Genomic DNA, 15,708 nt, shown 5'->3' on the forward strand with positions numbered 1-15,708 from the left:
TAGACATTAAGAACATGTGTATGTTTGAAATCGAAGCTATGTAGGTGAAAGGAATTTTAGAGATAAAATAGGCAGGTTTAGGGGAGTTTTAGGAGCAAAGAGGGTCCATGGGGGAGGAATGCATAGGTGAGGGCTTGGAGCCACCAGAAGGCATACATTCACAGAGAATAGAAAAGTGCCACAGGAGAAGGGGAGAAGAAGACATCCATTCATAGAAGATAGGGAAAAGCCACAGGGTATGGGGGAAAAGGAAACAAACTTTCACAGAGGATAGAGAAATGCCGGCAAATGGGAAAAAGAGGAAAACAGATTTTCACAGGAGATAGAGAAATGTAACAAGATAGAGATAAAGATGGGGGCACCATGTGGGTTTTGGGCTTTGAAGCTGATATTCTGCAAAACAATTAAAAAGGAGCATGAAGAGACAAAGAACTACAGCATTTATAAACCTTAGAAAAGGGCTTTGTGGGTTACCCCCTTAGACACTCTCCCTCTGTGGGAGTCTGTATTTGCTTCCAATACATGTCCACCCTTTTCATCTACCACCTTTTGTCCGTGGCTTCATTCTTCCAATCCACCTGGACAAGGATCCGGGAAAGAAATCACACTTGCATCCTGCTCAGGAAAACGACCCGAATCACAGGGCTGTGAAAGAGAAGTGGATATTGCTAGGGAATTGTGGCAGATTTTAACTGAGGAGTTTATCGAAGAAAACTTTCCTGTGGCAGAGACAAGTAAATATTAAGGAGGAATAGTCATAAACTAGGCAAACCAGGAAGTAAAAAATTTCAAGGGAGAAAATAAATCAAATCTGCAAAACTTTGTAGCGGGAGTTATCAAAATGAGCAGAGGGAAGTAAAAGAAGCCATTGCAGCTGGGACAGAAAGGTCAGAGGGACACAGAGTTTTATGAGATTAGAGACTGACAGGAGGTAGACTGGGTAGACCTTCAATACCTATTAAGGAATTTAATCTTTTTATTTCCTTAAATTTTAAAATTCTGTTTTCTAGGAGTAATACAAAACCACTGAAGGGATTTCAGCAAATATTAAGATCTGTGCTTTTATAAAATCACTATGGTTGGGATCTGAAAAGTTGTTTCAATGAAGAAAGCGTGTGAGAAACCTGTAAGCGATGATTACAGTAGTTCTAGCAAGAGCTGGGGGAAACAATCTTTCTTAACTCACTCGGCTCTATATTGAAGTCTTTTAGAAAGTGACCTAGGCAATTCACCCTTAATGATATTTTCCTTGTCATTAGAAAGTGAAAGGAATAGTTTTACCATAAGGACAATTGCTTCTCTCCGTATGGCATATCTCTTTTAATATCCTGATTCATAACAGATACTGAAGTCATGTGACAAATGCCTTGTTAGTGACAAAAACAAATTATGATCACACGAATTCTCATATCTCATCTTCTCTTACGGTATGTTTGAATATGCCTCAATTTGTATCATAATGAGCTCTTACACAGTTCTCCTGTGTACTGTTGCTTCCATCATGGCTGTATTTAAAAAGAATATTTGGAAGGAATTTCTATAGATTATACATCCAAAAGAGGCATAAAATAAAATAGTAAGCAGGCACTGATAAACTCAAGGATAGTAACATATTTAAGACTGATTTTTAAAACCTATGCATAGTACTATAGTCCATACCTATGATTCTGAGGGCAGGACAAAGAGAATGCTGGTTTCACAGCATTGTTGCTAATAGTGAGAACCCTTCTTGATTACATGTGTGGAGTGCAATGTATTTTAATTTTTTATGATGTACAAAACGTTGGCTTAAGAGAACTATATTAAAATGTGTTAAAGCCGAACCGGTTTGGCTCAGTGGATAGAGCGTCGGCCTGCGGACTGAAGGGTCCCAGGTTTGATTCCGGTCAAGGGCATGTACCTTGGTTTCGGGCACATCCCCAGTGAGGGGCGTGCAGGAGGCAGCTGATCGATGTCTCTCATCGATGTTTCTGGCTCTCTATCCCTCTCCCTTCTTCTCTGTAAAAAATCAATAAAATATTTAAAAAAAAGAAGTAAAATGTGTTAAAATATCAGGTCTTCCTGTAAGTAAAACATTAAAACATGATTAGCCATTTCAATATTGAACTTTTTCCCTATGCTTATCTACTATGTTAATAATTGTTCTTTCGTCATTTTTGTTTTGTTTTAACTCTCCTTATACAGTCCTATTGAGAGAACCATTTCTTTATGCATAAATGATAAGTAATATTGGTTTCCTTGGGCAATGTGTTCTCTAGGGCCCCTCTCCCCTCACTGCCAGGGCCTTATTCATTCATTCACTTTGCCTTGTCTTGATATTTCAAGTTTTGATGTTCAGATTAGAGATTTTCACCTCTTGTTTGAAGGTGTTATATGAGTAAGTCTCTAATCTATTGGGATGTATATACATCAAATTATTTTGTTAGCATGAAGGAATTAGAAGGGAATTTGGTTCAATAGTCTAAATCAAAATTTATTTTCCGTATTTCTTTCTCTAAAAGTTAGGTGTTAGTGGTAAAATAACTAACATGCATTTATCTGGTAAATAGCTTAAATTAATGAATTTTTTTCATTCTTGAAAAGTTTCTTTAAAAAGACACTTTAAGAGATTTCATTCCATTTTATATGCAATTCAATGAAAAGAAGCATAATCTTTCAGGCTAGTTTGGTTTTCTTGTTTAAAGATCCAATATATTTAGGATATGTATCTCAGTATATAATGGAGCTTTTGTCTCAAAAAATTACTGATGTAAAATTTCCACATTTTTCATATGCTTAAGAGCATAAATGTCTTCAAACTACCCACTAACTAGAACTTGATCTCTGATTTGTGGAGGTCACTATTAGAAAATAAATTTCCTCCAAACCATTTTCCTCAAAAAATAGTATAAAATTAGTCATTCTTGATACTTTTGTAATTAGCTAGTTATTAATAATAGGAAAGGAGTAAATGGAAGGCCAGATAGTATAGGTATGTCATTTGGGTAACTTCAACAGGAAGCTACAACTCGGCACTCCCCAAGGAGGAAGGGGTCCAACAAGGGAATACAGATACCTGACTAGTAAAGTTGGGGTGACATAGGGAAAGTACTTTCCTGTCAATCACACCTGGGGGCAGAGATGATTGGTTAGAATGGGTGTGGCCATTGCAAGAGCATGAACATTTGGGAATACATAATCCCCTAAACAGAGGAATTTGTGGTCTTATGCTCCACTCTTGGCTTGTGGGACTCTTTTGCTCCTATTCACTTGCATTCATCCCAATTGGCCCACAGCCATGCAGACCCACACAGAATGGAGAATGGATTACAGTGTGGAGGACAACCTAAGCTAGCCTGTCGCTGGATTGGACCCAGCTCCAACATGGGAAGGAAACTCTGGACACTAGCTCTGATGTTAGCTCTACTGAAGCCCCCTCTACACTTCTTCTATGACTGGACTAAGGGAAATAGGACTTTGGAAATCCAGAGGTGAAATTTCACAAAAATAAAAGCTTTATACCATATCCTTCTGTGGGGGCCTCCAGAAATGCATTATTCCAGCAGTACCCCAAGAACTCCACCCCCAGCAACAACTGGGGGAGACAAGGCACACTCCCCTCCATTAACATTCTGACTGGCCCATTATTACAATAATAATAAAACCTTGAATCTTTGTTTACATTTAAAATTTCCTCCTCTTTGAGTTGACTGCCTGTTACAGAAAAAAAAAAAGTGCCCATTTTCTACACGTTACCTACCTGAATCAATTTGGCATTAGCTTCCTCTAGCTGTGGCAAAATTGGAAAATGGGGCACATTGCAACAGTGTCAACAATAAATTAAAAAATAAAAAATAAATAAAACTGACTCAGAGATGCTTTTATGAGTTACTTAGAATCTCTCTCATCATGAGGCTCTCTCATCTCTACGTTCATTGAGATATGCGGATGTGTCTCATCTAGCAGAACATTCCAGATTTATTTCTCATTTCTAGACATTTGGCAAAGCTCTCTTCACCTCTTTCTGCTGAGATCCACTTGCTCCACCATTTGTCCCTGTTTGCAAGATCTAAACCAAATCTTGCCAATTTGCTCCTGTGTATAGAGGAAATACGCCCCTTTCATCTACCATCAGTGGGAGTGCAGTTATTTTTTATTATACACTGCTTTTCATTAAGCTACCCAGCAGACAGCTTCTGCTACAGCCTGTAGCCCTTTAAAATTTTCTCTTGTGAGTCTGACCCTCATCCAGTGTGTCACAACACTGCTGGGAACACAATCAAGCATGCCGAGCTATCTCTGTGAAGCGCCTCTCACTAAAATAAGGTCAGAAGACAAGCATCTCACCCTAATTCCCCTAGGGAAATGGAACTGGCGGCATAGGTTTTGTCATAAGAAATACTAAGTTTAATTTCCAACTTACCTCTTGGCTTTTCCAATCTCTCTGACAGACTAAAGATGGTTGGTCAGATAACAGCAAATAAACCAGGTAAGTTCTTCACCATCTCCTTGGCAAGTTAATGTGTTCTTGAACCTCACATTAAAATATGGGTTTTATCCTGAGAGAGAGACAAGCTAATGCTGAAAGTCTCATTTTATATATTTTTGGGGTGTGTGTAACATAATAGACTCTATTTTTATGCACCCTGCATATTATGAGGAACCAAAGTGATGCATAGTAAATGTTAAATCACACACGAGAACATCAACACTGAAGTGGTATAGTTTCAAGTGGTATTCTGTGCTTACAAATCTATGGAACTTGCTGGTATCCTGTTGGTACTTCCCCACACCAATTTCAAGCAGAGGAGTCTGAGGTAGGCTTCTGGGGAACAAAACAGGACAGGAAAACACTGAGAATGGATAAATGGAGTGCAAATGGAAGATAGCACAAAATGTTAATCTGATAACCGTGTATATGATAAGTAGGTGCAGACTGGAGGCAGGCAATCAGTTAGGAAGCCATCAGAATATTTCACTTGCATAATAACAAATGATAAACAGAGGTAAGGATTAAAGAGAAAGAAAATATTCAAATTACTTGTTACTGGAACTAAAAATACAGTCTAGGACAGAATCTATACAATTTCTGTGTATAAAGTATAGTGAATGGCATTGTCAGAATGCTCACAATATGTTTAAATCTGAGTATGAGCTACAGCAAAGGGAATGAGTACACACAGTCGCTGTCCCAGAGATACCCCTCGGCACTCATCATTTCAAATATGTTTACAGCTTCTTGCTGGAAACTGCGGTCTGGATCTGTGAGTGGCTGTGACATCCAGGCCCAGGAATATGGCTGGTTCATGCTCTGCATAGGTAGGTTCTAAGTATCTAGGAGTTTGTTCAGCCTGCAGTAACCCTCCACCAATGTTAAGGGAGAAACTCCTTACTCCTTCAGCAAGTTAACTCAGAAATATGTTCTAGGCAGTCTCCTGCTTATTTAAAATTTTAAAAATATCTTTTTACTGATTTCAGAGAGGAAGGGAGAGGGTGAGAGAGAGAGATAGAAACATTAATGATGAGAGAGAATCATAGATCAGCTGCCTCCTACACACCCCATACTGGGGATTGAGCCCGCAACCTGAGCCTGTGCCCTGACCTGGAATTGAACCATGACCTCCTGGTTTATAGGTCAACACTCAATCACTGAGCCACGCTGGCCAGACACCTACTTATTTAATGCAGCTGGTACTGGCTTCCCTTCCTTTCTTGCCTCACTGTCTCATTCCCCTACTCGTCCTTTCTAAGATTATTCCTTAAATCAACTACTTGCACTCGAATCCTGATCTTTGGATCATCCTCAGATGAGTTGGGATGAGGGATGGCATGACATAGTCCTGACATTTAGGTGTCTGCAAAATTGTCTGGAAGAGAGTGATTGGTAGTTCCTTCTATTTTATTTAGATGTTTACCCATCCCAATAGCTTTTTATCTTCTTGGAGGCAAAACTTATGTAGTACTCACCTGCAGCTTCTTCAGTGAGTAGCACATTGTACTGCCCAGAAAGATCCACAATAAATATTTGTTGAAAGGCCAAGCCAATAAAGAACGAAACCACTTTTTTGATATAAGCACTGCTCTTTGTTGCTGTAATAACTGCTAACCTTTGCATTCAAACCTTTCCTACATGATTTTTCTGCCAGGTGCATGTACTTTATTCAGGAAACGGACTTAATGTTTTCTTTTGGATCTAGGCAATATTATTGTTATGCATATGCAGCAGCTCAACAGAACAAAGCACACAACTGCTCAGAGTTAGGTCGATAACAGATTCATCATAGCTCTTTTTCTGTGGCCTTTATTGTATATTGACAAAATCATAAGTTAAATGCCAGACTTTCAAAGGCAAAGCAAAACTGTTTCCTATTATTGAGTAAACAATTGTTGTTAGGCATTTCCGAAGGATAATGTATTTCACAGAGATTGGGCATTCTGTTCTGTGCATGCAGTTTCAGGAATACATCCTGATTCCAACAGGAAAACAAGGGTTGCTGTGGTTTGAATGGAGCTGGAATTCTGTTTTCAGTGGAGGACACTAAAGTGAACATAAAACAGATTTAGAGCCCAAATTGGCAGAAAGTATTCCCTGCAGAGTTACTCAGTGCTGTCTGCCATATGCAGCAATCTCTCAATTCATGTGTTCGCCGCGCTTGATTGAGAGCTGGCTAACGAAGTGGCAACAATCCAGTTAGTTTGATAGGAAGGAAAGAAACAGCATCCACGCAGGTATAGAACACTACGAAAGTCTTCAAAAGATTGTTTTATTTTCAAACATATGTAAATATGTTACATATTTAGGGAAGTGTAAATTAAAATAGGAGGACAAATAAAGTTGCATATGACATGTAAGTTTGATTTAGTGAGCTATAAAATGCAGCATATGTGCGAAATAATTATTTCTAATCACCTCACTATGAAGAAAGAACAGTGTTCATTTATAGGCTGTTCTATGGTTAGATGATGCTTTAAAAAAGAAAAGCCAGAAAATGTATCAATTGACAGTTTAACTTTGCAGTGGCTTGGAAAAATATGATTTCCCTGTCAGAGCAGATTGATAGGATTGGATGACCTCCATAATGCACAGTGAACCAATCCTCATGCTAGGAGAACCCGAGATGCCTCCAGGAATAACACACCTCTGCTGCTTCCTTTCTCGTGTGAGGAAAAGCACAGGTTAGCCCCCAGGCTAAGTGCTGCATGACCCAGGTATAGCATTGGACCTGCCATTTCCATAGTCTCACAAAAGCCCTGTGCTCTTCTGAAGTCAGACTGGTGGTCACACTCTGGAATCCTCAGGCTGCAGTTACTAAGGAACCACTCAGGCCTCTCTGCAGAGGGCTCGGAGCATGTGGGATTTTTTCCCCAAATTCTTTTCCTAAGGGCAACTGGCTGAAAAGTGAATCTCTCTCACAGGCTGCATCCACACAGAGCAAGTGGAGTGGAAAAGGAGAGAAATCACCGTTATCTGTAAAAACTTGGAGTATATTACCAAAGCCTAGAGCCATAATTGACTTCCCTTGTCTCTTCTTTCTTAAAAGCCTTAACCTATCATCGTTAGGGCAAAAGGCTTTTATCCTGACAGAGGAACTCAGGAGAGGAGAAGTATTATTCGCAGAGGATAGGGAAAAAGACTAAATTCTTGGTTTTCTGAGAAACAAGTTCTCCACTAAGGGAAAGATTCTTCATTTTAGAAAATGACACAGTCATCCTTTCAGTTCTTCTCATTGTGAAGATGCAAAGTCTGAGGCTGAGCGATTTTTAAATACCCAGCATTATGCCCGTTCAATGTTATCCAGCTGGCACATGCTGACGTTCGGGTTCTTTAACATCTGCTTGTATAGGGAAATCTTTCCTGGGGAATTATGTCCACTTAATGCAATTGAGGTTAAGAATTAAATTTGGATGGTGTAGACAGTCCTATTATATCATACTCATACAGTTACATCATTTTTAAACAGAAAGGATCGTCAAAGGTTATATATATATATATATATATATATATATATATATATATATTATATAAACTATCATTGCAAAACTCAGAAGTACCTAACTCAACATAATTAAGTGGTTTCCTAAATAAGAACAAAACAAGTTAGATGCTCTTGATTTTCAAACAAGCTTTCTACCCTGTTCTGTCTAAACACAAAAAGTGGTTGGTGCATATGGAATGTAATCTTTCCCCTCATTTTGGCTGTAGAAATTAGAAAAAGCTTTAGAAATTTCTGAATATCTTATTAAGAAGTAGGGATGAATTTCTATGTAGAATCCATGTTCCTTGGAGAATGAACTGGTAATTATCAAGGAATGGAGGTTTCTGCGGGAGCAAATGACTGATCAATAAAGGAACAAAGTCCTAGGTGTTACTCCATGAATGTGAGAGAACAGAGATACTATTAGACCCAGTGAGAAGTAATCATAAGGTAATGAGACTCTTCCACTAAAGATTCACAATACTGTCCAAATTCCTGATGTATAACCAATACAAATATGATATCTGCCCAACCCTGAATGTTCTTATAAACCCAGAAAGGCAGATTAGTCAAGTTTCCAAAGCCAACATGAGAGAAATCTAGAGTCAGATCAGTTCCCTTCTGCCTTTTATTTTGAAGTATGGATGGTTTTATTTCTTCAGGACAACGTGTAAATCAGAACCAAAATATGTGAAATCTGTGAGCTGTGGTCACTATATCTAAGTGCCATGTGGTGTGGCTGTTGAACATTTGGTAGAAGATGCTGGCCCACTGCTAGGGCAATGGCGCTTATGTATTTTGTAGTTAGGTTAATTAGTGAGGGTTATCTTCCTCACTGTTAAATTTGGCTGAGGCATTCTAGGTCTGGATCCTCAAATTTATTTTATCTCAGCTCATTTAATTCCCTTCAAAACTACTTTCCAGGTTTGTGGGCAGCCACCTAAAATCTGAATTTAGAGTCATATCTTTATTTGTAACCTGAGAAATGTAGAATCAATGAGTCTGCTTCTCTTTGGGAGATATACAAGGTACTGTTCTAAACAGCTATATTTCTAATAACCCTTTCTTTCTATCTTTCTTTCCCTCTGTTCTCTGTGCTTTGCTCAATAAAGGTGAGCACTGAAGTCCAGGGTGGTTTTTAACATGGATATTATCCTACATTTACTCTTCTGAGTACATTATTCTCAGTGTAATCATGAGAGCTTGTATCCACTCTGCTCAAAGAGGCTATATGTTCTGGTTTCAGGGAAATGTACATCTTTTTAAAGTGAATCCAAGAAATCTACGATCTTTAGAAATTCCCAAGGTGGTTTTCTGGTACAATCTCACCAAAGAAGTACAAAACACACACACATACACACACACACACACACACACACACACAATATACACAAATTGCACAAGAGCAAACTGACACACACATACTTTAAATAGGCAAGTTTTTTCCCCCATAGTATACCTCTGTTATGGCAACTTGTTACATTATTAAATATACCTAACTCTCTATATCAGTTTTGAGTATAATTCATTGCCTTTTGGGGCATTCCACATAGAATATTGCCACTTGACTATAATATGTATTTTCCCAGGTATTAAAGTAAGTTCATCTATGTGTTGTGAGTGACAAAGAATAGTGATTAAAATTTGTAGATTTTGCTATTTTAAATAACTAATAATTGTACAGCTGTTTGCAGTTAATCTAATGCTTTTGAAATGCAACATCAAGGAATTATGGGTCAATGTACAGCAATTACTCTGGGAATAAAGAAATACTGTTCAATATGATAACATGCATCCTATTAGTTTCCTTCTTTCCTTCCTTCCTTCCTTCCTTCCTTCCTTCCTTCCTTCCTTCCTTCCTTCCTTCCTTTCTTCCTTCCTTCCTTTCTTCCTTCCTCCCTTCCTCTGTCCTTTATTCACTGCAGATAAAAACTGAACTCTAGAATGACTGGCTTAAATATGCCAAACTACAATGCTCTTGTTGTGAACAGCATTTTGAAAGGTAGCTTTAAAAGTGCAGATAGAGGCAAAGCACGACTTTATAGAGAAATTGTGGCAGTGACAGCTTCAAAATGTGAGATTTGGCCTTGTAATTAAAATCACATGTTTCATCTCAGTTTCATTTGCATGGGCTACAGGCTATAATTAACATCAAGTGCCAAGACAAGATCACATACAATAGGGTCCTGGAGTACAATTAGACAAATAAAATTGAAACAAGTCTTTCTGTTACTGAGCTATGTAAGACTAGGTCTGAGTGGTCATGGAGAGATGACTATAAAGTATGTAAAGACTAGCTGTGTGTGGAAAAAGAAGTGGGAGTGAAGTTCACCATTAAATGTAGTAAATGGGATTTCATTTTATTTTGATATCTTTTCACTTGTCTTTCAAAGTTTGATGCCTAAATTCTTTAGTTACCTGGCTTTTGCCAACTTAATTTCTCACAAACTTTACCACATATGCCAGGCATATAGATGTAATATGAAATTCCCTGATAAAAATAAGAAAGATAAAGTCAATCTCTGATTCCATGCTATCTCACCATGTATTTCACAGGCAAGAATGCTTCACACATGTTCCTTCACTTCAGTAACTCCATATGTTCTTGGACTAATTCTTACTCATCCTTTAATATTCAACCCAACTGTGACCACTTCTGGAATGATTTTCCAAGGCATACCCCCAGACTCTGCCTCTAGAACTGCATTTATCACACTATATCATTGTTACCTGCCCAAGCGTAAACTACAAGTCTTTGAAGCTTTTTCTGTTGTTTTTCTATTCTTGTTTTATAGCACAATATCTAACTCATATAAAGAGATCAATAAGTGCTTATCCTATCTAATAATAGAGAAACATGGTAATTAGCCGTACGGCCGCTACCCTTCCCATTGGCTAATTAGCGAGATATGCAAATTAACCACCAGCCAAGATGGCGGCTAATTTGCATACTGCAGGCAGGGCGGGACAGTGCCAACCGCCAGCTTGCCTCCATCCAGGGCTGGCGGCAGAGGTCCCTGCCCTCATCTGGCCCTCCAACGGAGGACCCAGGGCTGGCAGGTGGGACCGCGGTGTTCGGCACCCGCTCCACCCTCATCCGGCCATCCCACAGGGGACTGGGGGCTGGCGGGTGGGACCATGGTGTTCCCACCCACTCCGCCCTCATCCGGGCCTCCTGCAGGGGAACAGGGGCTGTCGGGTGGGACCACAGTGTTCGGAACCCACTCTGCCCTCATCTGGCCCTCCCACGGGGGACCCGGGGCTGGCGGGTGGGACCCTGGCAATCAGGCACCCGCCCTGCCCTCACCCGGGCCTCCGTGGGGGACCTGGGGCTGGTGAGTGGGACCCTGGCAATTGTGCACCCGCCCTGCTCTCATCCGGGCCTCCCGCGGGGGACCTGGGGTTGGCGGTGGGACCGCAGCAATCAGGTACCCGCCCGGCTATCCCCTGTGCGACAGGACCCAGGGCGGCAGCAGCGATCGGCTGGCCAGCGCATCCCATGTGTGACACAACTCGGGTGGGTAGGTCGCGGGCATGCCCCGCAGCCTCCGTCAGTGCCTCAAGCCCCAGCAGCAGCAGCAGCAGCAGCAGCAGCAGCAGCAGCAGCGGCGGCGGCGGCAGTGGCAGTAGTGGTGGCGGCAGTGCCCGCGACCTGCCCACCAAGGTGTGAGCGGCCCCAAGTGGGCAGTGCTTTCCATCAGCCGCTGGCTGGTGCACACGCATGCAGGTGAAGTCACCAGCGCCTGCTTTCCCACAGGCCTGAGGGGCTCAGGCCTGTGGGCAAGCAGGCGCCCTGAGCTGGTGATCCCAAAGGCCTGATAGCCCCGCAGTGGAGGCAGTGTTGGGACTGGGGAGTGGTGAGCGGGCAGAACATGGCCCTGATTGGGCCAGTCGCTATGATGCCCACTGTAGCCAGCACACCTCCTGATCAGGGAGTGGGGCCAGCAGCCAACCTCGCAGCCCCTCACCCCTGCAGGCCTTCCCCTGATCAGACTCTCCCATCCACATCAAGAGCAGGGCGCTTGGAGCCTGGACCCTTCCTGGCAGCCCCGAGTCCCTGGGGTTGAGAATTCTGATGGCCCTGCCCAGAGAGTAGAGGTGCCTGAGGGGCAGGGACAGGGACCACAGGCCTCCAGGGAGCACTGCAGAGTTGGCAATGAGAGGAGAGGGCCTGTGAAGGGGGAGAAGGTGAAGCCAGTGGACATCAGCCCAGAATCCAGCCCTTCCCCTCCAGAGGCAGCAGGACCTAAACCCCAAACCCCAGCCCAAATTGGAAGAGCCTGAGGGAGCTTCAGGAAGCTCTACGCAAAGCTGCACATTGAGAATGAGAGACTTCGTGAGGCCCTGACCCAGACCACACTGTGGCTGGAGCAGCTCAAGGTGGAGCTGGAGTGCGCCATGCAGAGGCAAGAGCACTTTTCAGAGAGGCTGGCCATCCTGGAGCTGGAGAGATTTGAGTGCAGGGCCCTGGAGTGCAAGGCCGCTGAACTGGAAGAGGAGCTGAAGGGCCTGTCCAATCTCCGAGCTGACAACCAGTGCCTCAAGGATGAGAATGTGGCCCTGATCTGCGTCATCAGCAAACTGTCCCAGTGACCCCGGAGGACTTGCCCCTGCACCCGCATTTATACAGCTGCTTTTGCCACACGCACCCCTTCCCTGTGTGAACATGAGTGATAGGGCTGTCGAGGAGTCTCTGAGAAGCCATAACCTTCCTTGAGATCTCCAGGTTAGGAGGGGAGGACAGAGCCCCCAGAAGCCAAGGGGGCCATCTGAGGCCAGGTAGGGGGACCAAGGCTGCAGGCAGGACCAGAAAGGAACTGGAGACCAGGAAGTGCCAAGACCAGTAGCCAGGACCACAGTGGTCACCCAGAGGTCCCCTCTCACGTGTGCTGCCACCAGTCACCCCTCCAGGCCCTGAGCAGAGATCCTAGAATGTGCCAAGCATTCCGCTGGCCTGGGCCAGGTGAGCCTGTATATAGGGTCTGTGTGCAATAGGGAGGGATGTCTTCTATTTTTTGCTGCCCGCTCCCCATCGCTGTCCCGGGCAGGGGGAGAATGTCTTTTTCAGACATAGCATAGGCACCACAAGTAAAAGTTGTGGAGTTGCCAAAAAAAAAAAAAAAAAAAAAGAGCAGGCCGGCTGGCCAAATACCCCCTCTCTCCCCACCACCCCGCCCCGCCAGCCCCATCCTTGACCAACCTGCCCCACCACAATAGGCTCACAGCCCCTCCCCGTGGCTATCTGCCCCTGATTGCACCCTCCCACCCCAAGAAGGGGCAGGGCTGGGTGGCCAATGTCCTGCAGCTCCTCCCTAGGCTGGCCCCACCCTTGATCCCCCCACCCCAATAGGGGGCAGGGCTGGCCAGCCAATCTCCTGCAGCCTTTCCCCTTGCCCAGCCCCACCCCAGATTGCCCCCCCCCCCCAACGCAATCAGGGGCAGGGCTGGCTGGCCAACCACCCATGGCTCTTCCCCCCAGGCCACTGGCCCTGATTGCCACCCCCTCAACCCATTTGGGGGGGTTGCCCAGCCCACCAACCACAGCCCCTCCTCATGGGCAGCCCCACCCCCAATCGGCCCCCCAACCCCAATCAGGCTGGCAAGGGGGGGGCAGTTGGGAGCAATCAGGCAGGTGGCAGGGGGTAGTTGAGGGCAAACAGGCTGGCAGGGGAGGCAGTTGGGGGCGATCAGGCCAGCAGTTGGGGGTGATCAGGCTGGCAAACAGAGTGGTTAGGGGCAATCAGGCAGGCAGGCAGGCAGGTGAGTTGTTAAGAGCCAGCGGTCCTGAATTGGGAGAAGGATGTCCGACTGCTGGTGCAGGATCGGGCCTAAACCGGCAGTCTGACATCCCCCAAGGAGTCCCAGATTGGAGAGGGTGCAGGCCAGGCTGAGGGGCCCCCTCCCCCCAGTGCACGAATTTTGTGCACCAGGCCTCTAGTATAATTAATAAATGGCTCCCTTCTTCCTCACCATGTCAAACACCTAATACATGACCAATTCATTCAAGTCGTTTCTATATCTTAAAAAATTTTATATTTTCAAGTAATACTCTTATTTTCAGAATTAGAGTACTTTTGACGTTTAGAAAGCCTCTAAATTAAACAGGATAATCTTGGAATGGTAAGTGAGACTTGCAATATTTTTGGAGGCAATAGTGAATTTTCAAGTACTTCAGTTTTTTTATCCATCAAGTGGGGGGTATATTTCTCTTTCAAATAAATTGCTATAATTACTGAATTCAGATTGAATGATACTGTGTCCTCTCATAAGCAATTCTCCCTCAGTGGATAGCTGAGGTAATCTGTAGATAATTACTTCTAGCCAGGTTAGTCTAACCATGTGCATACCTTGGACCCCACACTCTGAGCTCTTGAAATGCTAGTTGCTTCTCAAGAGCCTTCTTCATTGTTTTAATGGGATGTGAATGAGATTCTCACAACTGCTCTTCCTTGTGCTGTAAATGCATGCCACATAATCGAATTTGTAAGTGGTCTTGGGAGACAGACCTAAATCCACCCATACAGATTCAATGGGTGTGTTTCTTGCATACTATAATTTGTTGCCAGGAATCCTCTGTCAGTCATATTTGAAATGTGTCCTTAATATTTTTTGTGATATGTAGGGAAGCAGTTTCATTCATAGTCATTATGAAAATCAATTCAGTTTAGTTGAAAGGTACCGTTGGAGTGTGCTTTCCACAAACTGGAAGAACTCCATTTATTCCTGTATAAAATTGATGGATGGTTATTGTTCATCTTAAAGCATTCAAGTTAATAAATAGCAAAGGGGTTTTAAAAGTATGTCATCTCCATTCTGCAAGCACAAATAAAATTATGTATCTAAGCAATCATCAGCAGAGGCTACCAACATCATGAAGATATTAACAGCACAACATTTTGTGACATCTGATGGAAGTACAATGATTAAATATTCATGCCCAAACATAATCAAGCCTAGAGCTGATCAGGTCTCAAGTTCTAGCCACCAATGAAGATAAAATATGTAGGAAAATATACTAAAATTTAGAGATATGACTATTAAAGTCTAGGCTGTATGAATCTTTACTAGTAAAAAAAATATAAGATAAACCCCTTAATTTCTCCAGAAATAAGATAAATGGAGTACCTAAAGATCAACATTGGCCATTAGAAATAAAATATATGTCACAAATATAAGCCAGATATGTAATTTTGTATTAGCCACACTGAAACACTTTTAAAAGGTGAAATTAATTTTAACATATTTTTAAATATACACACATATGTACATATATACACATTTCTATGCATATGCATAAAGGGACTTATTGCAAAGAATTGGCCTACACAATCGTGGGAGTGGACTAGGAAAGTCTGTATAGCAGGATGGTAGGCTGGGGACACCTCAGGAGAAGCTGGTGCTTCAGTCTATAGGTAGCCTTTCTTCTTCTTCAGGGAAATCTCAGTTTTACTCTTAAGGCTTTATAACTGATTAGATTAGATTTACTCAAGGATAGACCACAGCTCAAGATGATGTGTTAAATGCAGCTTCTAGTCATCCTGAAGCCCATAAGGCCTAGACTCCTTAGCCAAAGAAGCTGCAAGATAATTAAGACATATGTCTTGTTTGAAGTTTGTAGTAATATTTTTATACTTTTAAAATTTTATTAAATCTTTTCTTAAAGTATTACATATGCTGACTACTATAACTAACAACTCAATAGAAGATTAGATTGATGTAATTTTACTTTCAGTTTTTAGGGTGTCAACCTACA

The sequence above is a fragment of the Myotis lucifugus genome, unplaced genomic scaffold (assembly GCF_000147115.1).
Source record: "Myotis lucifugus unplaced genomic scaffold, Myoluc2.0 scaffold_25, whole genome shotgun sequence".
Taxonomy (NCBI): domain Eukaryota; kingdom Metazoa; phylum Chordata; class Mammalia; order Chiroptera; family Vespertilionidae; genus Myotis; species Myotis lucifugus.